General features: G+C 34.2%; 6 non-coding genes across 6 annotated transcripts; all 6 read right to left on the bottom strand.

Moving 5' to 3' along the window:
• Positions 1–3,405: 3,405 nt before the first annotated feature.
• On the bottom strand, positions 3,406–3,487 carry trnas-gcu (transfer RNA serine (anticodon GCU)). The gene has a single exon. It is a non-coding gene; the product is annotated as a tRNA-Ser (tRNA).
• Positions 3,488–7,723: 4,236 nt separating this feature from the next.
• On the bottom strand, positions 7,724–7,805 carry trnas-gcu (transfer RNA serine (anticodon GCU)). Its single transcript has one exon. It is a non-coding gene; the product is annotated as a tRNA-Ser (tRNA).
• Positions 7,806–11,989: 4,184 nt separating this feature from the next.
• On the bottom strand, positions 11,990–12,071 carry trnas-gcu (transfer RNA serine (anticodon GCU)). Its single transcript has one exon. It is a non-coding gene; the product is annotated as a tRNA-Ser (tRNA).
• Positions 12,072–16,617: 4,546 nt separating this feature from the next.
• trnas-gcu (transfer RNA serine (anticodon GCU)) lies at positions 16,618–16,699 on the bottom strand. Its single transcript has one exon. It is a non-coding gene; the product is annotated as a tRNA-Ser (tRNA).
• A 4,285-nt stretch (positions 16,700–20,984) lies between these two features.
• On the bottom strand, positions 20,985–21,066 carry trnas-gcu (transfer RNA serine (anticodon GCU)). Its single transcript has one exon. It is a non-coding gene; the product is annotated as a tRNA-Ser (tRNA).
• Positions 21,067–25,299: 4,233 nt separating this feature from the next.
• Positions 25,300–25,381, bottom strand: trnas-gcu (transfer RNA serine (anticodon GCU)). Its single transcript has one exon. It is a non-coding gene; the product is annotated as a tRNA-Ser (tRNA).
• Positions 25,382–27,332: the final 1,951 nt, after the last annotated feature.

The raw sequence follows: 27,332 nt of genomic DNA, 5'->3' as shown, positions 1-27,332 counted from the left end.
TATTAACATTACTATCATTAATATCCCCCTCAATCATCACCCTCACCGTTATTAACAGTATTATCATTAATATCCCCCTCAATTATCACCCTCACCGTTGATAACATTATTATCATTAACGCTCCCCTCAATTATAACCCTCACCGTTATTAACATTGTCATCATTAATATCCCCCTCAATTATCACCCTCTCCGTTATTAACATTATTATCATTAATATCCCCCTCAATTATCACCCTCACCGTTATTAACATTATCGTTATTAATATCACCCTCAATTATCATCCTCACCGTTATTAACATGATTATCATTAATAACACCCTCAATTATCACCCTCACTGTTCATAACATTATTATCATTATTGTTATTAATGTCCTTCTCAATTATCACCCTCACTGTTATTAACATTATTATCATTAATATCCCCCTCAATTATCACCCTCACCGTTATTAACATTATTATCATTAATATACCCCTCAATTATCACCCTCACTGTTATTAACATTATTATCATTAATATAATCCCCTCAATTATCACCCTCACCTTTATTAACATTATTATCATAAATATCCCCCTCAATTATCACCCTCAGTGTCATTAACATTATTATCATTAATATAATCCCCTCAATTATAACCCTCACCGTTATTAACATTATTATCATTCATATAATCCCCTCAATTGTCACCCTCACCGTTATTAACATTACTATCATTAATATCCTCCTCAATTATCACCCTCGCCGTTATTAACATTATTATCATTAATATCCCCCTCAATTATCACCCTCACTGTTGATAACATTATTATCATTAACACCCCCCTCAATTATCACCCTCACCGTTATTAACATTATTATCATTAATATCCCCCTAAATTATCACTCTCACTGTTATTAACATTATTATCATTAATACCCCCCTAAATTATCACTCTCACTGTTATTAACATTATTATCATTAATATCCCCCTGAATTATCACTCTTACTGGTTATAACATTATTACCAAATTTATACCCCGCTCAATGATCACCCTCACCGTTATTAACATTATTATCATTAAAATTCCCCTCAATTATCACCCTCACCGTTATTAACATTATTATCATTATTATCCCCCTCAATTATCACCCTCACCGTTATTAACATTATTATCGTTAATATCTCCCTCAATTATCACCCTCACCGTTATTAACAATATTTTCATTATTATCGCCCTCAATTATCACCCTCACCGTTATTAACATGATTATCATTAATATCCCGCTCAATCATCACCCTCACCGTTATTAACATTATTATCATTAATATCCCCCTCAATTATCACCCTCACCGTTATTAACATTACTATCGTTAATATCCCCCTCAATTATCACCCTCACTGTTATTAACATTATTATCATTAATATAATCCCCTCAATTATCTCCCTCACCGTTATTAACATTGTTATCGTTAATATCTCCCTCAACTATCACACTCACCGTTATTAACATTATCGTTATTGATATCCCCCTCAATTATCATCCTCACCGTTATTAACATTATTATCATTAATAACCCCCCAATTATCACCCTCACTATTATTAATATTATCATCATTAACTCCCTCAATGATCCCCCTCAATTATCATTACATTAGATAAGATTCCGTATTATTTATTAACATTATTATCATTAATATCCCCCTGAATTATCACCCTCACTGTTATTAACATTACTATCATTAATATCCTCCTCAATTATCACCCTCACCGTTATTAAAAGGATTATCATTAATATCCCCCTCAATTATCACCCTCACCGTTATTAACATTATTATCATTATTATCCCCCTCAATTATCACCCTCACCGTTATTAACATTATTATCGTTAATATCTCCCTCAATTATCACCCTCACCGTTATTAACAATATTTTCATTATTATCGCCCTCAATTATCACCCTCACCGTTATTAACATGATTATCATTAATATCCCGCTCAATCATCACCCTCACCGTTATTAACATTATTATCATTAATATCCCCCTCAATTATCACCCTCACCGTTATTAACATTACTATCGTTAATATCCCCCTCAATTATCACCCTCACTGTTATTAACATTATTATCATTAATATAATCCCCTCAATTATCTCCCTCACCGTTATTAACATTGTTATCGTTAATATCTCCCTCAACTATCACACTCACCGTTATTAACATTATCGTTATTGATATCCCCCTCAATTATCATCCTCACCGTTATTAACATTATTATCATTAATAACCCCCCAATTATCACCCTCACTATTATTAATATTATCATCATTAACTCCCTCAATGATCCCCCTCAATTATCATTACATTAGATAAGATTCCGTATTATTTATTAACATTATTATCATTAATATCCCCCTGAATTATCACCCTCACTGTTATTAACATTACTATCATTAATATCCTCCTCAATTATCACCCTCACCGTTATTAAAAGGATTATCATTAATATCCCCCTCAATTATCACCCTCACCGTTATTAACATTATTAACATTAATATACCCCTCAATTATCACCCTCACCTTTATTAACAGGATTATCATTAATATCCCCCTCAATTATCACCCTCACCGTTGATAACGTTATTATCATTAACGCTCCCCTCAATTATCACCCTCACCGTTATTAACATTGTCATCATTAATATCCCCGGCAATTATCACCCTCACCGTTATTAACATTATTATCATTAATATCCCCCTCAATTATCACCCTCACCGTTATTAACATTATCATTATTAATATCACCCTCAATTATCATCCTCACCGTTATTAACATGATTATCATTAATAACACCCTCAATTATCACCCTCACTGTTATTAACATTATTATCATTAATATCCCCCTCAATTATCACCCTCACCGTTATTAACATGATTATCATTAATAACACCCTCAATTATCACCCTCACTGTTCATAACATTATTATCATTAATAACCCCCCAATTATCACCCTCACCATTATTAATATTATCATCATTAACTCCCTCAATGATCATTACATTAGATAAGATTCCGTACAGTATCGAAACAAGCCATTCGGCCCAACAAAACGCACCAACCCTCTGAAGAGTAACCCACCCAGCCCCATTCCCCACATTTACTCCTGACTAATGCATCTAATTCTATGGGCAATTCATCGCACCTGCACACCTTTGGATTGTGGGAGGAAACCCACACAGACGCAGAGAAAATGGGCAAACTCCTGACAGATCGTCACCCAAGGCTGGGATCGAACCTGGGTCCGTGGCGCTGTGCTAGCCACTGAGCCACTCCTAAAAGGCGTGGATGTAAACCAGCTCCATCAACATGTGTGTCGGTGAGGGGGAACAACACCAAGCACGTAAGAAAGAGACGACAAGGATGGGATTCGAACCCACGCATGCAGAGCACAATGGATTAGCAATCCATCGCCTTAACCACTCGGCCACCGTGTCCAACCCAGCAGCACAGCCGGCATTAATATCCCTTCAATTATCACTCCCAGCGTTTACAACATGATCACATTCATAACCCCCTGAACTATCACACTCACTGTTATTAACATTATTATCATTAATACACCCCTGAATTTTCACTCTCACTGGTTATAACATTATTACCAAATTTATACCCCGCTCAATTATCACCCTCACTGTTATTAACATTATTATCATTGAAATCCCCCTCAATTATCACCCTCACTGTTATTAACATTATTATCATTAATATGATCCCCTCAATTATCACCCTCACCTTTATTAACATTATCATTAATATCCCCCTCAATTATCACCCTCACTGTCATTAAATTATCATTAATATAATCCCCTCAATTATAACCCTCACCATTGTTAACATTATTATCATTCACATAATCCCCTCAATTGTCACCCTCACCGTTATTAACATTATTATCATTAAAATCCCCCTCAATTAACACCCTCACTGTTATTAACGTTATTATCATTAATGTAGTCCCCTCAATTATCACCCTCTCCGTTATTAACATTACTATCATTAATATCCTCCTCAATTATCACCCTCGCCGTTATTAAAATGATTATCATTATTATCCCCCTCAATTATCACCCTCACCGTTATTAACATTATTATCGTTAATATCTCCCTCAATTATCACCCTCACCGTTATTAACATTATTATCATTATTATCCCCCTCAATTATCACCCTCATTGTTATTAACATTATTGTTATTATTATCCCCCTCAATTATCACCCTCACCGTTATTAACATTATTATTGTTAATATCTCCCTCAATTATCACCCTCACCGTTATTAACATTATTATCATTAATATAATCCCCCTCAATTATCACCCTCATCATTGTTAACATTATTATCATCATTAACTCCCTCAATTATCACCCTCACCGTTATTAACATTATCGTTATTAATATCACCCTCAATTATCATCCTCACCGTTATTAACATGATTATCATTAATAACACTCTCAATTATCACCCTTACTGTTCATAACATTATTCTCATTATTGTTATTAATGTCCTTCTCAATTATCACCCTCACCGTTATTAACATTATTATCATTAATATCCCCCTCAATTATCACCCTCACCGTTATTAACATTATTATCATTAATATACCTCTCAATTATCATCCTCACCGTTATTAACATTATTATCATTAATATCCCCCTCAATTATCACCCTCACCGTTATTAACATTATCGTTATTAATATCACCCTCAATTATCATCCTCACCGTTATTAACATGATTATCATTAATAACACCCTCAATTATCACCCTCACTGTTCATAACATTATTATCATTATCGTTATTAATATCACCCTCAATTATCACTCTCACCATTGATCACATTATTTCATTAACACTCCCTTCAATTATCACCCTCACCGTTATTAACATTACTGTTATTAATGTCCTCCTCAATTATCACCCTCACCGTTATTAACATGATTATCATTAATATCCCCCTCAATTATCACCCTCACCGTTATTAACATTATTATCATTATTATCCCCCTCAATTATCACCCTCACCGTTATTAACATTATTATCATTAATGTCCCCCTCAATTATCACTCTCACAGTTATTAACATTACTATCATTAATATCCCCCTCAATCATCACCCTCACCGTTATTAACAAGATTATCATTAATATCCCCCTCAATTATCACCCTCACCGTTGATAACATTATTATCATTAACGCTCCCCTCAATTATAACCCTCACCGTTATTAACATTGTCATCATTAATATCCCCCTCAATTATCACCCTCACCGTTATTAACATTATTATCATTAATATCCCCCTCAATTATCACCCTCACCGTTATTAACATTATCGTTATTAATATCACCCTCAATTATCATCCTCACCGTTATTAACATGATTATCATTAATAACACCCTCAATTATCACCCTCACTGTTCATAACATTATTATCATTATTGTTATTAATGTCCTTCTCAATTATCACCCTCACTGTTATTAACATTATTATCATTAATATCCCCCTCAATTATCACCCTCACCGTTATTAACATTATTATCATTAATATACCCCTCAATTATCACCCTCACTGTTATTAACATTATTATCATTAATATAATCCCCTCAATTATCACCCTCACCTTTATTAACATTATTATCATAAATATCCCCCTCAATTATCACCCTCAGTGTCATTAACATTATTATCATTAATATAATCCCCTCAATTATAACCCTCACCGTTATTAACATTATTATCATTCATATAATCCCCTCAATTGTCACCCTCACCGTTATTAACATTACTATCATTAATATCCTCCTCAATTATCACCCTCGCCGTTATTAACATTATTATCATTAATATCCCCCTCAATTATCACCCTCACTGTTGATAACATTATTATCATTAACACCCCCCTCAATTATCACCCTCACCGTTATTAACATTATTATCATTAATATCTCCCTAAATTATTACTCTCACTGTTATTAACATTATTATCATTAATACCCCCCTAAATTATCACTCTCACTGTTATTAACATTATTATCATTAATATCCCCCTGAATTATCACTCTTACTGGTTATAACATTATTACCAAATTTATACCCCGCTCAATGATCACCCTCACCGTTATTAACATTATTATCATTAAAATTCCCCTCAATTATCACCCTCACCGTTATTAACATTATTTTCATTATTATCCCCCTCAATTATCACCCTCACCGTTATTAACATTATTATCGTTAATATCTCCCTCAATTATCACCCTCACCGTTATTAACAATATTTTCATTATTATCGCCCTCAATTATCACCCTCACCGTTATTAACATGATTATCATTAATATCCCGCTCAATCATCACCCTCACCGTTATTAACATTATTATCATTAATATCCCCCTCAATTATCACCCTCACCGTTATTAACATTACTATCGTTAATATCCCCCTCAATTATCACCCTCACTGTTATTAACATTATTATCATTAATATAATCCCCTCAATTATCTCCCTCACCGTTATTAACATTGTTATCGTTAATATCTCCCTCAACTATCACACTCACCGTTATTAACATTATCGTTATTGATATCCCCCTCAATTATCATCCTCACCGTTATTAACATTATTATCATTAATAACCCCCCAATTATCACCCTCACTATTATTAATATTATCATCATTAACTCCCTCAATGATCCCCCTCAATTATCATTACATTAGATAAGATTCCGTATTATTTATTAACATTATTATCATTAATATCCCCCTGAATTATCACCCTCACTGTTATTAACATTACTATCATTAATATCCTCCTCAATTATCACCCTCACCGTTATTAAAAGGATTATCATTAATATCCCCCTCAATTATCACCCTCACCGTTATTAACATTATTAACATTAATATACCCCTCAATTATCACCCTCACCGTTGATAACGTTATTATCATTAACGCTCCCCTCAATTATCACCCTCACCGTTATTAACATTATTATCATTAATATCCCCCTCAATTATCACCCTCACCGTTATTAACATTATCATTATTAATATCACCCTCAATTATCATCCTCACCGTTATTAACATGATTATCATTAATAACACCCTCAATTATCACCCTCACTGTTATTAACATTATTATCATTAATATCCCCCTCAATTATCACCCTCACCGTTATTAACATGATTATCATTAATAACACCCTCAATTATCACCCTCACTGTTCATAACATTATTATCATTAATAACCCCCCAATTATCACCCTCACCATTATTAATATTATCATCATTAACTCCCTCAATGATCATTACATTAGATAAGATTCCGTACAGTATCGAAACAAGCCATTCGGCCCAACAAAACGCACCAACCCTCTGAAGAGTAACCCACCCAGCCCCATTCCCCACATTTACTCCTGACTAATGCATCTAATTCTATGGGCAATTCATCGCACCTGCACACCTTTGGATTGTGGGAGGAAACCCACACAGACGCAGAGAAAATGGGCAAACTCCTGACAGATCGTCACCCAAGGCTGGGATCGAACCTGGGTCCGTGGCGCTGTGCTAGCCACTGAGCCACTCCTAAAAGGCGTGGATGTAAACCAGCTCCATCAACATGTGTGTCTGTGAGGGGGAACAACACCAAGCACGTAAGAAAGAGACGACAAGGATGGGATTCGAACCCACGCGTGCAGAGCACAATAGATTAGCAATCCATCGCCGTAACCACTCGGCCACCGTGTCCAACCCAGCAGCACAGCCGGCATTAATATCCCTTCAATTATCACTCCCAGCGTTTACAACATGATCACATTCATAACCCCCTGAACTATCACACTCACTGTTATTAACATTATTATCATTAATACACCCCTGAATTTTCACTCTCACTGGTTATAACATTATTACCAAATTTATACCCCGCTCAATTATCACCCTCACTGTTATTAACATTATTATCATTGAAATCCCCCTCAATTATCACCCTCACTGTTATTAACATTATTATCATTAATATGATCCCCTCAATTATCACCCTCACCTTTATTAACATTATCATTAATATCCCCCTCAATTATCACCCTCACTGTCATTAAATTATCATTAATATAATCCCCTCAATTATAACCCTCACCATTGTTAACATTATTATCATTCACATAATCCCCTCAATTGTCACCCTCACCGTTATTAACATTATTATCATTAAAATCCCCCTCAATTAACACCCTCACTGTTATTAACGTTATTATCATTAATGTAGTCCCCTCAATTATCACCCTCTCCGTTATTAACATTACTATCATTAATATCCTCCTCAATTATCACCCTCGCCGTTATTAAAATGATTATCATTATTATCCCCCTCAATTATCACCCTCACCGTTATTAACATTATTATCGTTAATATCTCCCTCAATTATCACCCTCACCGTTATTAACATTATTATCATTATTATCCCCCTCAATTATCACCCTCATTGTTATTAACATTATTGTTATTATTATCCCCCTCAATTATCACCCTCACCGTTATTAACATTATTATCGTTAATATCTCCCTCAATTATCACCCTCACCGTTATTAACATTATTATCGTTATTATTCCCCTCAATTATCACCCTCACCATTGTTAACATTATTATCATCATTAACTCCCTCAATTATCACCCTCACCGTTATTAACATTATCGTTATTAATATCACCCTCAATTATCATCCTCACCGTTATTAACATGATTATCATTAATAACACTCTCAATTATCACCCTTACTGTTCATAACATTATTCTCATTATTGTTATTAATGTCCTTCTCAATTATCACCCTCACTGTTATTAACATTATTATCATTAATATCCCCCTCAATTATCACCCTCACCGTTATTAACATTATTATCATTAATATACCTCTCAATTATCATCCTCACCGTTATTAACATTATTATCATTAATATCCCCCTCAATTATCACCCTCACCGTTATTAACATTATCGTTATTAATATCACCCTCAATTATCATCCTCACCGTTATTAACATGATTATCATTAATAACACCCTCAATTATCACCCTCACTGTTCATAACATTATTATCATTATCGTTATTAATATCACCCTCAATTATCACTCTCACCATTGATCACATTATTTCATTAACACTCCCTTCAATTATCACCCTCACCGTTATTAACATTACTGTTATTAATGTCCTCCTCAATTATCACCCTCACCGTTATTAACATGATTATCATTAATATCCCCCTCAATTATCACCCTCACCGTTATTAACATTATTTTCATTATTATCCCCCTCAATTATCACCCTCACCGTTATTAACATTATTATCATTAATGTCCCCCTCAATTATCACTCTCACAGTTATTAACATTACTATCATTAATATCCCCCTCAATCATCACCCTCACCGTTATTAACAAGATTATCATTAATATCCCCCTCAATTATCACCCTCACCGTTGATAACATTATTATCATTAACGCTCCCCTCAATTATAACCCTCACCGTTATTAACATTGTCATCATTAATATCCCCCTCAATTATCACCCTCACCGTTATTAACATTATTATCATTAATATCCCCCTCAATTATCACCCTCACCGTTATTAACATTATTATCATTAATAACACCCTCAATTATCACCCTCACTGTTCATAACATTATTATCATTATTGTTATTAATGTCCTTCTCAATTATCACCCTCACTGTTATTAACATTATTATCATTAATATCCCCCTCAATTATCACCCTCACTGTTATTAACATTATTATCATTAATATAATCCCCTCAATTATCACCCTCACCTTTATTAACATTATTATCATAAATATCCCCCTCAATTATCACCCTCAGTGTCATTAACATTATTATCATTAATATAATCCCCTCAATTATAACCCTCACCGTTATTAACATTATTATCATTCATATAATCCCCTCAATTGTCACCCTCACCGTTATTAACATTACTATCATTAATATCCTCCTCAATTATCACCCTCGCCGTTATTAACATTATTATCATTAATATCCCCCTCAATTATCACCCTCACTGTTGATAACATTATTATCATTAACACCCCCCTCAATTATCACCCTCACCGTTATTAACATTATTATCATTAATATCTCCCTAAATTATTACTCTCACTGTTATTAACATTATTATCATTAATACCCCCCTAAATTATCACTCTCACTGTTATTAACATTATTATCATTAATATCCCCCTGAATTATCACTCTTACTGGTTATAACATTATTACCAAATTTATACCCCGCTCAATGATCACCCTCACCGTTATTAACATTATTATCATTAAAATTCCCCTCAATTATCACCCTCACCGTTATTAACATTATTTTCATTATTATCCCCCTCAATTATCACCCTCACCGTTATTAACATTATTATCGTTAATATCTCCCTCAATTATCACCCTCACCGTTATTAACATGATTATCATTAATATCCCGCTCAATCATCACCCTCACCGTTATTAACATTATTATCATTAATATCCCCCTCAATTATCACCCTCACCGTTATTAACATTACTATCGTTAATATCCCCCTCAATTATCACCCTCACTGTTATTAACATTATTATCATTAATATAATCCCCTCAATTATCTCCCTCACCGTTATTAACATTGTTATCGTTAATATCTCCCTCAACTATCACACTCACCGTTATTAACATTATCGTTATTGATATCCCCCTCAATTATCATCCTCACCGTTATTAACATTATTATCATTAATAACCCCCCAATTATCACCCTCACTATTATTAATATTATCATCATTAACTCCCTCAATGATCCCCCTCAATTATCATTACATTAGATAAGATTCCGTATTATTTATTAACATTATTATCATTAATATCCCCCTGAATTATCACCCTCACTGTTATTAACATTATTATCATTAATATCCTCCTCAATTATCACCCTCACCGTTATTAAAAGGATTATCATTAATATCCCCCTCAATTATCACCCTCACCGTTATTAACATTATTAACATTAATATACCCCTCAATTATCACCCTCACCTTTATTAACAGGATTATCATTAATATCCCCCTCAATTATCACCCTCACCGTTGATAACGTTATTATCATTAACGCTCCCCTCAATTATCACCCTCACCGTTATTAACATTGTCATCATTAATATCCCCGGCAATTATCACCCTCACCGTTATTAACATTATTATCATTAATATCCCCCTCAATTATCACCCTCACCGTTATTAACATTATCATTATTAATATCACCCTCAATTATCATCCTCACCGTTATTAACATGATTATCATTAATAACACCCTCAATTATCACCCTCACTGTTATTAACATTATTATCATTAATATCCCCCTCAATTATCACCCTCACTGTTATTAACATGATTATCATTAATAACACCCTCAATTATCACCCTCACTGTTCATAACATTATTATCATTAATAACCCCCCAATTATCACCCTCACCATTATTAATATTATCATCATTAACTCCCTCAATGATCATTACATTAGATAAGATTCCGTACAGTATCGAAACAAGCCATTCGGCCCAACAAAACGCACCAACCCTCTGAAGAGTAACCCACCCAGCCCCATTCCCCACATTTACTCCTGACTAATGCATCTAATTCTATGGGCAATTCATCGCACCTGCACACCTTTGGATTGTGGGAGGAAACCCACACAGACGCAGAGAAAATGGGCAAACTCCTGACAGATCGTCACCCAAGGCTGGGATCGAACCTGGGTCCGTGGCGCTGTGCTAGCCACTGAGCCACTCCTAAAAGGCGTGGATGTAAACCAGCTCCATCAACATGTGTGTTTGTGAGGGGGAACAACACCAAGCACGTAAGAAAGAGACGACAAGGATGGGATTCGAACCCACGCGTGCAGAGCACAATGGATTAGCAATCCATCGCCTTAACCACTCGGCCACCGTGTCCAACCCAGCAGCACAGCCGGCATTAATATCCCTTCAATTATCACTCCCAGCGTTTACAACATGATCACATTCATAACCCCCTGAACTATCACACTCACTGTTATTAACATTATTATCATTAATACACCCCTGAATTTTCACTCTCACTGGTTATAACATTATTACCAAATTTATACCCCGCTCAATTATCACCCTCACTGTTATTAACATTATTATCATTGAAATCCCCCTCAATTATCACCCTCACTGTTATTAACATTATTATCATTAATATGATCCCCTCAATTATCACCCTCACCTTTATTAACATTATCATTAATATCCCCCTCAATTATCACCCTCACTGTCATTAAATTATCATTAATATAATCCCCTCAATTATAACCCTCACCATTGTTAACATTATTATCATTCACATAATCCCCTCAATTGTCACCCTCACCGTTATTAACATTATTATCATTAAAATCCCCCTCAATTAACACCCTCACTGTTATTAACGTTATTATCATTAATGTAGTCCCCTCAATTATCACCCTCTCCGTTATTAACATTACTATCATTAATATCCTCCTCAATTATCACCCTCGCCGTTATTAAAATGATTATCATTATTATCCCCCTCAATTATCACCCTCACCGTTATTAACATTATTATCGTTATTATCCCCCTCAATTATCACCCTCACCGTTATTAACATTATTATCATTAATATACCTCTCAATTATCATCCTCACCGTTATTAACATTATTATCATTAATATCCCCCTCAATTATCACCCTCACCGTTATTAACATTATCGTTATTAATATCACCCTCAATTATCATCCTCACCGTTATTAACATGATTATCATTAATAACACCCTCAATTATCACCCTCACTGTTCATAACATTATTATCATTATCGTTATTAATATCACCCTCAATTATCACTCTCACCATTGATCACATTATTTCATTAACACTCCCTTCAATTATCACCCTCACCGTTATTAACATTACTGTTATTAATGTCCTCCTCAATTATCACCCTCACCGTTATTAACATGATTATCATTAATATCCCCCTCAATTATCACCCTCACCGTTATTAACATTATTTTCATTATTATCCCCCTCAATTATCACCCTCACCGTTATTAACATTATTATCATTAATGTCCCCCTCAATTATCACTCTCACCGTTATTAACATTACTATCATTAATATCCCCCTCAATCATCACCCTCACCGTTATTAACAGGATTATCATTAATATCCCCCTCAATTATCACCCTCACCGTTGATAACATTATTATCATTAACGCTCCCCTCAATTATAACCCTCACCGTTATTAACATTGTCATCATTAATATCCCCCTCAATTATCACCCTCACCGTTATTAACATTATTATCATTAATATCCCCCTCAATTATCACCCTCACCGTTATTAACATTATTGTTATTAATATCACCCTCAATTATCATCCTCACCGTTATTAACATGATTATCATTAATAACACCCTCAATTATCACCCTCACTGTTCATAACATTATTATCATTATTGTTATTAATGTCCTTCTCAATTATCACCCTCACTGTTATTAACATTATTATCATTAATATCCCCCTCAATTATCACCCTCACCGTTATTAACATTATTATCATTAATATACCCCTCAATTATCACCCTCACTGTTATTAACATTATTATCATTAATATAATCCCCTCAATTATCACCCTCACCTTTATTAACATTATTATCATAAATATCCCCCTCAATTATCACCCTCAGTGTCATTAACATTATTATCATTAATATAATCCCCTCAATTATAACCCTCACCGTTATTAACATTATTATCATTCATATAATCCCCTCAATTGTCACCCTCACCGTTATTAACATTACTATCATTAATATCCTCCTCAATTATCACCCTCGCCGTTATTAACATTATTATCATTAATATCCCCCTCAATTATCACCCTCACTGTTGATAACATTATTATCATTAACACCCCCCTCAATTATCACCCTCACCGTTATTAACATTATTATCATTAATATCTCCCTAAATTATTACTCTCACTGTTATTAACATTATTATCATTAATATCCCCCTAAATTATCACCCTCACTGTTATTAACAATATTATCATTAATATCCCCCTGAATTATCACTCTTACTGGTTATAACATTATTACCAAATTTATACCCCGCTCAATGATCACCCTCACCGTTATTAACATTATTATCATTAAAATTCCCCTCAATTATCACCCTCACCGTTATTAACATTATTTTCATTATTATCCCCCTCAATTATCACCCTCACCGTTATTAACATTATTATCGTTAATATCTCCCTCAATTATCACCCTCACCGTTATTAACAATATTTTCATTATTATCGCCCTCAATTATCACCCTCACCGTTATTAACATGATTATCATTAATATCCCGCTCAATCATCACCCTCACCGTTATTAACATTATTATCATTAATATCCCCCTCAATTATCACCCTCACCGTTATTAACATTACTATCGTTAATATCCCCCTCAATTATCACCCTCACTGTTATTAACATTATTATCATTAATATAATCCCCTCAATTATCTCCCTCACCGTTATTAACATTGTTATCGTTAATATCTCCCTCAACTATCACACTCACCGTTATTAACATTATCGTTATTGATATCCCCCTCAATTATCATCCTCACCGTTATTAACATTATTATCATTAATAACCCCCCAATTATCACCCTCACTATTATTAATATTATCATCATTAACTCCCTCAATGATCCCCCTCAATTATCATTACATTAGATAAGATTCCGTATTATTTATTAACATTATTATCATTAATATCCCCCTGAATTATCACCCTCACTGTTATTAACATTACTATCATTAATATCCTCCTCAATTATCACCCTCACCGTTATTAAAAGGATTATCATTAATATCCCCCTCAATTATCACCCTCACCGTTATTAACATTATTTTCATTATTATCCCCCTCAATTATCACCCTCACCGTTATTAACATTATTATCGTTAATATCTCCCTCAATTATCACCCTCACCGTTATTAACAATATTTTCATTATTATCGCCCTCAATTATCACCCTCACCGTTATTAACATGATTATCATTAATATCCCGCTCAATCATCACCCTCACCGTTATTAACATTATTATCATTAATATCCCCCTCAATTATCACCCTCACCGTTATTAACATTACTATCGTTAATATCCCCCTCAATTATCACCCTCACTGTTATTAACATTATTATCATTAATATAATCCCCTCAATTATCTCCCTCACCGTTATTAACATTGTTATCGTTAATATCTCCCTCAACTATCACACTCACCGTTATTAACATTATCGTTATTGATATCCCCCTCAATTATCATCCTCACCGTTATTAACATTATTATCATTAATATCCCCCCAATTATCACCCTCACTATTATTAATATTATCATCATTAACTCCCTCAATGATCCCCCTCAATTATCATTACATTAGATAAGATTCCGTATTATTTATTAACATTATTATCATTAATATCCCCCTGAATTATCACCCTCACTGTTATTAACATTACTATCATTAATATCCTCCTCAATTATCACCCTCACCGTTATTAAAAGGATTATCATTAATATCCCCCTCAATTATCACCCTCACCGTTATTAACATTATTAACATTAATATACCCCTCAATTATCACCCTCACCTTTATTAACAGGATTATCATTAATATCCCCCTCAATTATCACCCTCACCGTTGATAACGTTATTATCATTAACGCTCCCCTCAATTATCACCCTCACCGTTATTAACATTGTCATCATTAATATCCCCGGCAATTATCACCCTCACCGTTATTAACATTATTATCATTAATATCCCCCTCAATTATCACCCTCACCGTTATTAACATTATCATTATTAATATCACCCTCAATTATCATCCTCACCGTTATTAACATGATTATCATTAATATCCCCCTCAATTATCACCCTCACCGTTATTAACATGATTATCATTAATAACACCCTCAATTATCACCCTCACTGTTCATAACATTATTATCATTAATAACCCCCCAATTATCACCCTCACCATTATTAATATTATCATCATTAACTCCCTCAATGATCATTACATTAGATAAGATTCCGTACAGTATCGAAACAAGCCATTCGGCCCAACAAAACGCACCAACCCTCTGAAGAGTAACCCACCCAGCCCCATTCCCCACATTTACTCCTGACTAATGCATCTAATTCTATGGGCAATTCATCGCACCTGCACACCTTTGGATTGTGGGAGGAAACCCACACAGACGCAGAGAAAATGGGCAAACTCCTGACAGATCGTCACCCAAGGCTGGGATCGAACCTGGGTCCGTGGCGCTGTGCTAGCCACTGAGCCACTCCTAAAAGGCGTGGATGTAAACCAGCTCCATCAACATGTGTGTCTGTGAGGGGGAACAACACCAAGCACGTAAGAAAGAGACGACAAGGATGGGATTCGAACCCACGCGTGCAGAGCACAATGGATTAGCAATCCATCGCCGTAACCACTCGGCCACCGTGTCCAACCCAGCAGCACAGCCGGCATTAATATCCCTTCAATTATCACTCCCAGCGTTTACAACATGATCACATTCATAACCCCCTGAACTATCACACTCACTGTTATTAACATTATTATCATTAATACACCCCTGAATTTTCACTCTCACTGGTTATAACATTATTACCAAATTTATACCCCGCTCAATTATCACCCTCACTGTTATTAACATTATTATCATTGAAATCCCCCTCAATTATCACCCTCACTGTTATTAACATTATTATCATTAATATAATCCCCTCAATTATCACCCTCACCTTTATTAACATTATCATTAATATCCCCCTCAATTATCACCCTCACTGTCATTAAATTATCATTAATATAATCCCCTCAATTATAACCCTCACCATTGTTAACATTATTATCATTCACATAATCCCCTCAATTGTCACCCTCACCGTTATTAACATTATTATCATTAAAATCCCCCTCAATTAACACCCTCACTGTTATTAACGTTATTATCATTAATGTAGTCCCCTCAATTATCACCCTCTCCGTTATTAACATTACTATCATTAATATCCTCCTCAATTATCACCCTCGCCGTTATTAAAATGATTATCATTATTATCCCCCTCAATTATCACCCTCACCGTTATTAACATTATTATCGTTAATATCTCCCTCAATTATCACCCTCACCGTTATTAACATTATTATCATTATTATCCCCCTCAATTATCACCCTCATTGTTATTAACATTATTGTTATTATTATCCCCCTCAATTATCACCCTCACCGTTATTAACATTATTATTGTTAATATCTCCCTCAATTATCACCCTCACCGTTATTAACATTATTATCATTAATATAATCCCCCTCAATTATCACCCTCATCATTGTTAACATTATTATCATCATTAACTCCCTCAATTATCACCCTCACCGTTATTAACATTATCGTTATTAATATCACCCTCAATTATCATCCTCACCGTTATTAACATGATTATCATTAATAACACTCTCAATTATCACCCTTACTGTTCATAACATTATTCTCATTATTGTTATTAATGTCCTTCTCAATTATCACCCTCACCGTTATTAACATTATTATCATTAATATCCCCCTCAATTATCACCCTCACCGTTATTAACATTATTATCATTAATATACCTCTCAATTATCATCCTCACCGTTATTAACATTATTATCATTAATATCCCCCTCAATTATCACCCTCACCGTTATTAACATTATCGTTATTAATATCACCCTCAATTATCATCCTCACCGTTATTAACATGATTATCATTAATAACACCCTCAATTATCACCCTCACTGTTCATAACATTATTATCATTATCGTTATTAATATCACCCTCAATTATCACTCTCACCATTGATCACATTATTTCATTAACACTCCCTTCAATTATCACCCTCACCGTTATTAACATTACTGTTATTAATGTCCTCCTCAATTATCACCCTCACCGTTATTAACATGATTATCATTAATATCCCCCTCAATTATCACCCTCACCGTTATTAACATTATTTTCATTAATATCCCCCTCAATTATCACCCTCACCGTTATTAACATTATTATCATTAATGTCCCCCTCAATTATCACTCTCACAGTTATTAACATTACTATCATTAATATCCCCCTCAATCATCACCCTCACCGTTATTAACAAGATTATCATTAATATCCCCCTCAATTATCACCCTCACCGTTGATAACATTATTATCATTAACGCTCCCCTCAATTATAACCCTCACCGTTATTAACATTGTCATCATTAATATCCCCCTCAATTATCACCCTCACCGTTATTAACATTATTATCATTAATATCCCCCTCAATTATCACCCTCACCGTTATTAACATTATCGTTATTAATATCACCCTCAATTATCATCCTCACCGTTATTAACATGATTATCATTAATAACACCCTCAATTATCACCCTCACTGTTCATAACATTATTATCATTATTGTTATTAATGTCCTTCTCAATTATCACCCTCACTGTTATTAACATTATTATCATTAATATCCCCCTCAATTATCACCCTCACCGTTATTAACATTATTATCATTAATATACCCCTCAATTATCACCCTCACTGTTATTAACATTATTATCATTAATATAATCCCCTCAATTATCACCCTCACCTTTATTAACATTATTATCATAAATATCCCCCTCAATTATCACCCTCAGTGTCATTAACATTATTATCATTAATATAATCCCCTCAATTATAACCCTCACCGTTATTAACATTATTATCATTCATATAATCCCCTCAATTGTCACCCTCACCGTTATTAACATTACTATCATTAATATCCTCCTCAATTATCACCCTCGCCGTTATTAACATTATTATCATTAATATCCCCCTCAATTATCACCCTCACTGTTGATAACATTATTATCATTAACACCCCCCTCAATTATCACCCTCACCGTTATTAACATTATTATCATTAATATCTCCCTAAATTATTACTCTCACTGTTATTAACATTATTATCATTAATACCCCCCTAAATTATCACTCTCACTGTTATTAACATTATTATCATTAATATCCCCCTGAATTATCACTCTTACTGGTTATAACATTATTACCAAATTTATACCCCGCTCAATGATCACCCTCACCGTTATTAACATTATTATCATTAAAATTCCCCTCAATTATCACCCTCACCGTTATTAACATTATTTTCATTATTATCCCCCTCAATTATCACCCTCACCGTTATTAACATTATTATCGTTAATATCTCCCTCAATTATCACCCTCACCGTTATTAACAATATTTTCATTATTATCGCCCTCAATTATCACCCTCACCGTTATTAACATGATTATCATTAATATCCCGCTCAATCATCACCCTCACCGTTATTAACATTATTATCATTAATATCCCCCTCAATTATCACCCTCACCGTTATTAACATTACTATCGTTAATATCCCCCTCAATTATCACCCTCACTGTTATTAACATTATTATCATTAATATAATCCCCTCAATTATCTCCCTCACCGTTATTAACATTGTTATCGTTAATATCTCCCTCAACTATCACACTCACCGTTATTAACATTATCGTTATTGATATCCCCCTCAATTATCATCCTCACCGTTATTAACATTATTATCATTAATAACCCCCCAATTATCACCCTCACTATTATTAATATTATCATCATTAACTCCCTCAATGATCCCCCTCAATTATCATTACATTAGATAAGATTCCGTATTATTTATTAACATTATTATCATTAATATCCCCCTGAATTATCACCCTCACTGTTATTAACATTACTATCATTAATATCCTCCTCAATTATCACCCTCACCGTTATTAAAAGGATTATCATTAATATCCCCCTCAATTATCACCCTCACCGTTATTAACATTATTAACATTAATATACCCCTCAATTATCACCCTCACCGTTGATAACGTTATTATCATTAACGCTCCCCTCAATTATCACCCTCACCGTTATTAACATTGTCATCATTAATATCCCCGGCAATTATCACCCTCACCGTTATTAACATTATTATCATTAATATCCCCCTCAATTATCACCCTCACCGTTATTAACATTATCATTATTAATATCACCCTCAATTATCATCCTCACCGTTATTAACATGATTATCATTAATAACACCCTCAATTATCACCCTCACTGTTATTAACATTATTATCATTAATATCCCCCTCAATTATCACCCTCACCGTTATTAACATGATTATCATTAATAACACCCTCAATTATCACCCTCACTGTTCATAACATTATTATCATTAATAACCCCCCAATTATCACCCTCACCATTATTAATATTATCATCATTAACTCCCTCAATGATCATTACATTAGATAAGATTCCGTACAGTATCGAAACAAGCCATTCGGCCCAACAAAACGCACCAACCCTCTGAAGAGTAACCCACCCAGCCCCATTCCCCACATTTACTCCTGACTAATGCATCTAATTCTATGGGCAATTCATCGCACCTGCACACCTTTGGATTGTGGGAGGAAACCCACACAGACGCAGAGAAAATGGGCAAACTCCTGACAGATCGTCACCCAAGGCTGGGATCGAACCTGGGTCCGTGGCGCTGTGCTAGCCACTGAGCCACTCCTAAAAGGCGTGGATGTAAACCAGCTCCATCAACATGTGTGTCGGTGAGGGGGAACAACACCAAGCACGTAAGAAAGAGACGACAAGGATGGGATTCGAACCCACGCGTGCAGAGCACAATGGATTAGCAATCCATCGCCGTAACCACTCGGCCACCGTGTCCAACCCAGCAGCACAGCCGGCATTAATATCCCTTCAATTATCACTCCCAGCGTTTACAACATGATCACATTCATAACCCCCTGAACTATCACACTCACTGTTATTAACATTATTATCATTAATACACCCCTGAATTTTCACTCTCACTGGTTATAACATTATTACCAAATTTATACCCCGCTCAATTATCACCCTCACTGTTATTAACATTATTATCATTGAAATCCCCCTCAATTATCACCCTCACTGTTATTAACATTATTATCATTAATATGATCCCCTCAATTATCACCCTCACCTTTATTAACATTATCATTAATATCCCCCTCAATTATCACCCTCACTGTCATTAAATTATCATTAATATAATCCCCTCAATTATAACCCTCACCATTGTTAACATTATTATCATTCACATAATCCCCTCAATTGTCACCCTCACCGTTATTAACATTATTATCATTAAAATCCCCCTCAATTAACACCCTCACTGTTATTAACGTTATTATCATTAATGTAGTCCCCTCAATTATCACCCTCTCCGTTATTAACATTACTATCATTAATATCCTCCTCAATTATCACCCTCGCCGTTATTAAAATGATTATCATTATTATCCCCCTCAATTATCACCCTCACCGTTATTAACATTATTATCGTTAATATCTCCCTCAATTATCACCCTCACCGTTATTAACATTATTATCATTATTATCCCCCTCAATTATCACCCTCATTGTTATTAACATTATTGTTATTATTATCCCCCTCAATTATCACCCTCACCGTTATTAACATTATTATCGTTAATATCTCCCTCAATTATCACCCTCACCGTTATTAACATTATTATCGTTATTATTCCCCTCAATTATCACCCTCACCATTGTTAACATTATTATCATCATTAACTCCCTCAATTATCACCCTCACCGTTATTAACATTATCGTTATTAATATCACCCTCAATTATCATCCTCACCGTTATTAACATGATTATCATTAATAACACTCTCAATTATCACCCTTACTGTTCATAACATTATTCTCATTATTGTTATTAATGTCCTTCTCAATTATCACCCTCACTGTTATTAACATTATTATCATTAATATCCCCCTCAATTATCACCCTCACCGTTATTAACATTATTATCATTAATATACCTCTCAATTATCATCCTCACCGTTATTAACATTATTATCATTAATATCCCCCTCAATTATCACCCTCACCGTTATTAACATTATCGTTATTAATATCACCCTCAATTATCATCCTCACCGTTATTAACATGATTATCATTAATAACACCCTCAATTATCACCCTCACTGTTCATAACATTATTATCATTATCGTTATTAATATCACCCTCAATTATCACTCTCACCATTGATCACATTATTTCATTAACACTCCCTTCAATTATCACCCTCACCGTTATTAACATTACTGTTATTAATGTCCTCCTCAATTATCACCCTCACCGTTATTAACATGATTATCATTAATATCCCCCTCAATTATCACCCTCACCGTTATTAACATTATTTTCATTATTATCCCCCTCAATTATCACCCTCACCGTTATTAACATTATTATCATTAATGTCCCCCTCAATTATCACTCTCACAGTTATTAACATTACTATCATTAATATCCCCCTCAATCATCACCCTCACCGTTATTAACAAGATTATCATTAATATCCCCCTCAATTATCACCCTCACCGTTGATAACATTATTATCATTAACGCTCCCCTCAATTATAACCCTCACCGTTATTAACATTGTCATCATTAATATCCCCCTCAATTATCACCCTCACCGTTATTAACATTATTATCATTAATATCCCCCTCAATTATCACCCTCACCGTTATTAACATTATTATCATTAATATCCCCCTCAATTATCACCCTCACCGTTATTAACATTATTATCATTAATAACACCCTCAATTATCACCCTCACTGTTCATAACATTATTATCATTATTGTTATTAATGTCCTTCTCAATTATCACCCTCACTGTTATTAACATTATTATCATTAATATCCCCCTCAATTATCACCCTCACTGTTATTAACATTATTATCATTAATATAATCCCCTCAATTATCACCCTCACCTTTATTAACATTATTATCATAAATATCCCCCTCAATTATCACCCTCAGTGTCATTAACATTATTATCATTAATATAATCCCCTCAATTATAACCCTCACCGTTATTAACATTATTATCATTCATATAATCCCTTCAATTGTCACCCTCACCGTTATTAACATTACTATCATTAATATCCTCCTCAATTATCACCCTCGCCGTTATTAACATTATTATCATTAATATCCCCCTCAATTATCACCCTCACTGTTGATAACATTATTATCATTAACACCCCCCTCAATTATCACCCTCACCGTTATTAACATTATTATCATTAATATCTCCCTAAATTATTACTCTCACTGTTATTAACATTATTATCATTAATACCCCCCTAAATTATCACTCTCACTGTTATTAACATTATTATCATTAATATCCCCCTGAATTATCACTCTTACTGGTTATAACATTATTACCAAATTTATACCCCGCTCAATGATCACCCTCACCGTTATTAACATTATTATCATTAATATTCCCCTCAATTATCACCCTCACCGTTATTAACATTATTTTCATTATTATCCCCCTCAATTATCACCCTCACCGTTATTAACATTATTATCGTTAATATCTCCCTCAATTATCACCCTCACCGTTATTAACATGATTATCATTAATATCCCGCTCAATCATCACCCTCACCGTTATTAACATTATTATCATTAATATCCCCCTCAATTATCACCCTCACCGTTATTAACATTACTATCGTTAATATCCCCCTCAATTATCACCCTCACTGTTATTAACATTATTATCATTAATATAATCCCCTCAATTATCTCCCTCACCGTTATTAACATTGTTATCGTTAATATCTCCCTCAACTATCACACTCACCGTTATTAACATTATCGTTATTGATATCCCCCTCAATTATCATCCTCACCGTTATTAACATTATTATCATTAATAACCCCCCAATTATCACCCTCACTATTATTAATATTATCATCATTAACTCCCTCAATGATCCCCCTCAATTATCATTACATTAGATAAGATTCCGTATTATTTATTAACATTATTATCATTAATATCCCCCTGAATTATCACCCTCACTGTTATTAACATTATTATCATTAATATCCTCCTCAATTATCACCCTCACCGTTATTAAAAGGATTATCATTAATATCCCCCTCAATTATCACCCTCACCGTTATTAACATTATTAACATTAATATACCCCTCAATTATCACCCTCACCTTTATTAACAGGATTATCATTAATATCCCCCTCAATTATCACCCTCACCGTTGATAACGTTATTATCATTAACGCTCCCCTCAATTATCACCCTCACCGTTATTAACATTGTCATCATTAATATCCCCCGCAATTATCACCCTCACCGTTATTAACATTATTATCATTAATATCCCCCTCAATTATCACCCTCACCGTTATTAACATTATCATTATTAATATCACCCTCAATTATCATCCTCACCGTTATTAACATGATTATCATTAATAACACCCTCAATTATCACCCTCACTGTTATTAACATTATTATCATTAATATCCCCCTCAATTATCACCCTCACTGTTATTAACATGATTATCATTAATAACACCCTCAATTATCACCCTCACTGTTCATAACATTATTATCATTAATAACCCCCCAATTATCACCCTCACCATTATTAATATTATCATCATTAACTCCCTCAATGATCATTACATTAGATAAGATTCCGTACAGTATCGAAACAAGCCATTCGGCCCAACAAAACGCACCAACCCTCTGAAGAGTAACCCACCCAGCCCCATTCCCCACATTTACTCCTGACTAATGCATCTAATTCTATGGGCAATTCATCGCACCTGCAAACCTTTGGATTGTGGGAGGAAACCCACACAGACGCAGAGAAAATGGGCAAACTCCTGACAGATCGTCACCCAAGGCTGGGATCGAACCTGGGTCCTTGGCGCTGTGCTAGCCACTGAGCCACTCCTAAAAGGCGTGGATGTAAACCAGCTCCATCAACATGTGTGTCTGTGAGGGGGAACAGCACCAAGCACGTAAGAAAGGGCCGACAAGGATGGGATTCGAACCCACGCGTGCAGAGCACAATGGATTAGCAATCCATCGCCTTAACCACTCGGCCACCGTGTCCAACCCAGCAGCACAGCCGGCATTAATATCCCTTCAATTATCACTCCCAGCGTTTACAACATGATCACATTCATAACCCCCTGAACTATCACACTCACTGTTATTAACATTATTATCATTAATACACCCCTGAATTTTCACTCTCACTGGTTATAACATTATTACCAAATTTATACCCCGCTCAATTATCACCCTCACTGTTATTAACATTATTATCATTGAAATCCCCCTCAATTATCACCCTCACTGTTATTAACATTATTATCATTAATATGATCCCCTCAATTATCACCCTCACCTTTATTAACATTATCATTAATATCCCCCTCAATTATCACCCTCACTGTCATTAAATTATCATTAATATAATCCCCTCAATTATAACCCTCACCATTGTTAACATTATTATCATTCACATAATCCCCTCAATTGTCACCCTCACCGTTATTAACATTATTATCATTAAAATCCCCCTCAATTAACACCCTCACTGTTATTAACGTTATTATCATTAATGTAGTCCCCTCAATTATCACCCTCTCCGTTATTAACATTACTATCATTAATATCCTCCTCAATTATCACCCTCGCCGTTATTAAAATGATTATCATTATTATCCCCCTCAATTATCACCCTCACCGTTATTAACATTATTATCGTTATTATTCCCCTCAATTATCACCCTCACCGTTATTAACATTATTATCATTATTATCCCCCTCAATTATCACCCTCATTGTTATTAACATTATTGTTATTAATATCCCCCTCAATTATCACCCTCACCGTTGATAACATTATTATCGTTAATATCCCCCTCAACTATCACCCTCACCGTTATTAACATTATTATCATTAATATCCCCCTTAATTATCACTCTCACTGTTATTAACATTATTATCATTAATATACCCCTCAATTATCACCCTCACCATTATTAACATTATTATTATTAATATCCCCCTCAATTATCACCCTCACCGTTATTAACATTATTATCGTTAATATTCCTCTCTATTATCACTCTCACTGTTATTAACATTATTATCATTAATATACCCCTCAATTATCACCCTCACCGTTATTAACATGATTATCATTAATATCCCCCTCAATTATCACCCTCACCGTTGGTAACATTATTATCGTTAATATCCCCCTCAACTATCACCCTCACTGTTATTAACATTATTATCATTAATATAATCCCCTCAATTATCACCCTCACCTTTATTAACATTATTATCATTAATATCCCCCTCAATTATCACCCTCACTGTCATTAAATTATCATTATTATAATCCCCTCAATTATAACCCTCATCGTTATTAACATTATTATCATTCATATAATCCCCTCAATTGTCACCCTCACCGTTATTAACATTATTATCATTAAAATTCCCCTCAATTATCACCCTCACTGTTATTAACATTATTATCATTAAAATCCCCCTGAATTATCACCCTCACCGTTCTTAACATTATTATCATTAATATACCTCTCAGTTATCACCCTCACCGTTATTAACATTATTATCATTAAAATCCCCCTCAATTAACACCCTCACTGTTATTAACATTATTATCATTAATATAATCCCCTCAATTATCACCCTCACCGTTATTAACATTACTATCATTAATATCCTCCTCAATTACCACCCTCGCCGTTATTAACATGATTATCATTATTATCCCCCTCAATTATCACCCTCACCGTTATTAACATTATTATCGTTAATATCTCCCTCAATTATAACCCTCACCATTGTTAACATTATTATCATTCACATAATCCCCTCAATTGTCACCCTCACCGTTATAATTATTATCATTAAAATTCCCCTCAATTATCACCCTCTCCGTTATTAACATTACTATCATTAATATCCTCCTCAATTATCACCCTCGCCGTTATTAAAATGATTATCATTATTATCCCCCTC

Source organism: Hemiscyllium ocellatum, chromosome 46 (genome assembly GCF_020745735.1).
Source record: "Hemiscyllium ocellatum isolate sHemOce1 chromosome 46, sHemOce1.pat.X.cur, whole genome shotgun sequence".
Classification (NCBI taxonomy): Eukaryota; Metazoa; Chordata; class Chondrichthyes; order Orectolobiformes; family Hemiscylliidae; genus Hemiscyllium; species Hemiscyllium ocellatum.
The sequence above is the reverse complement of the archived record's forward strand: the minus strand, read 5'-3'. Positions and strand labels throughout refer to the sequence as shown.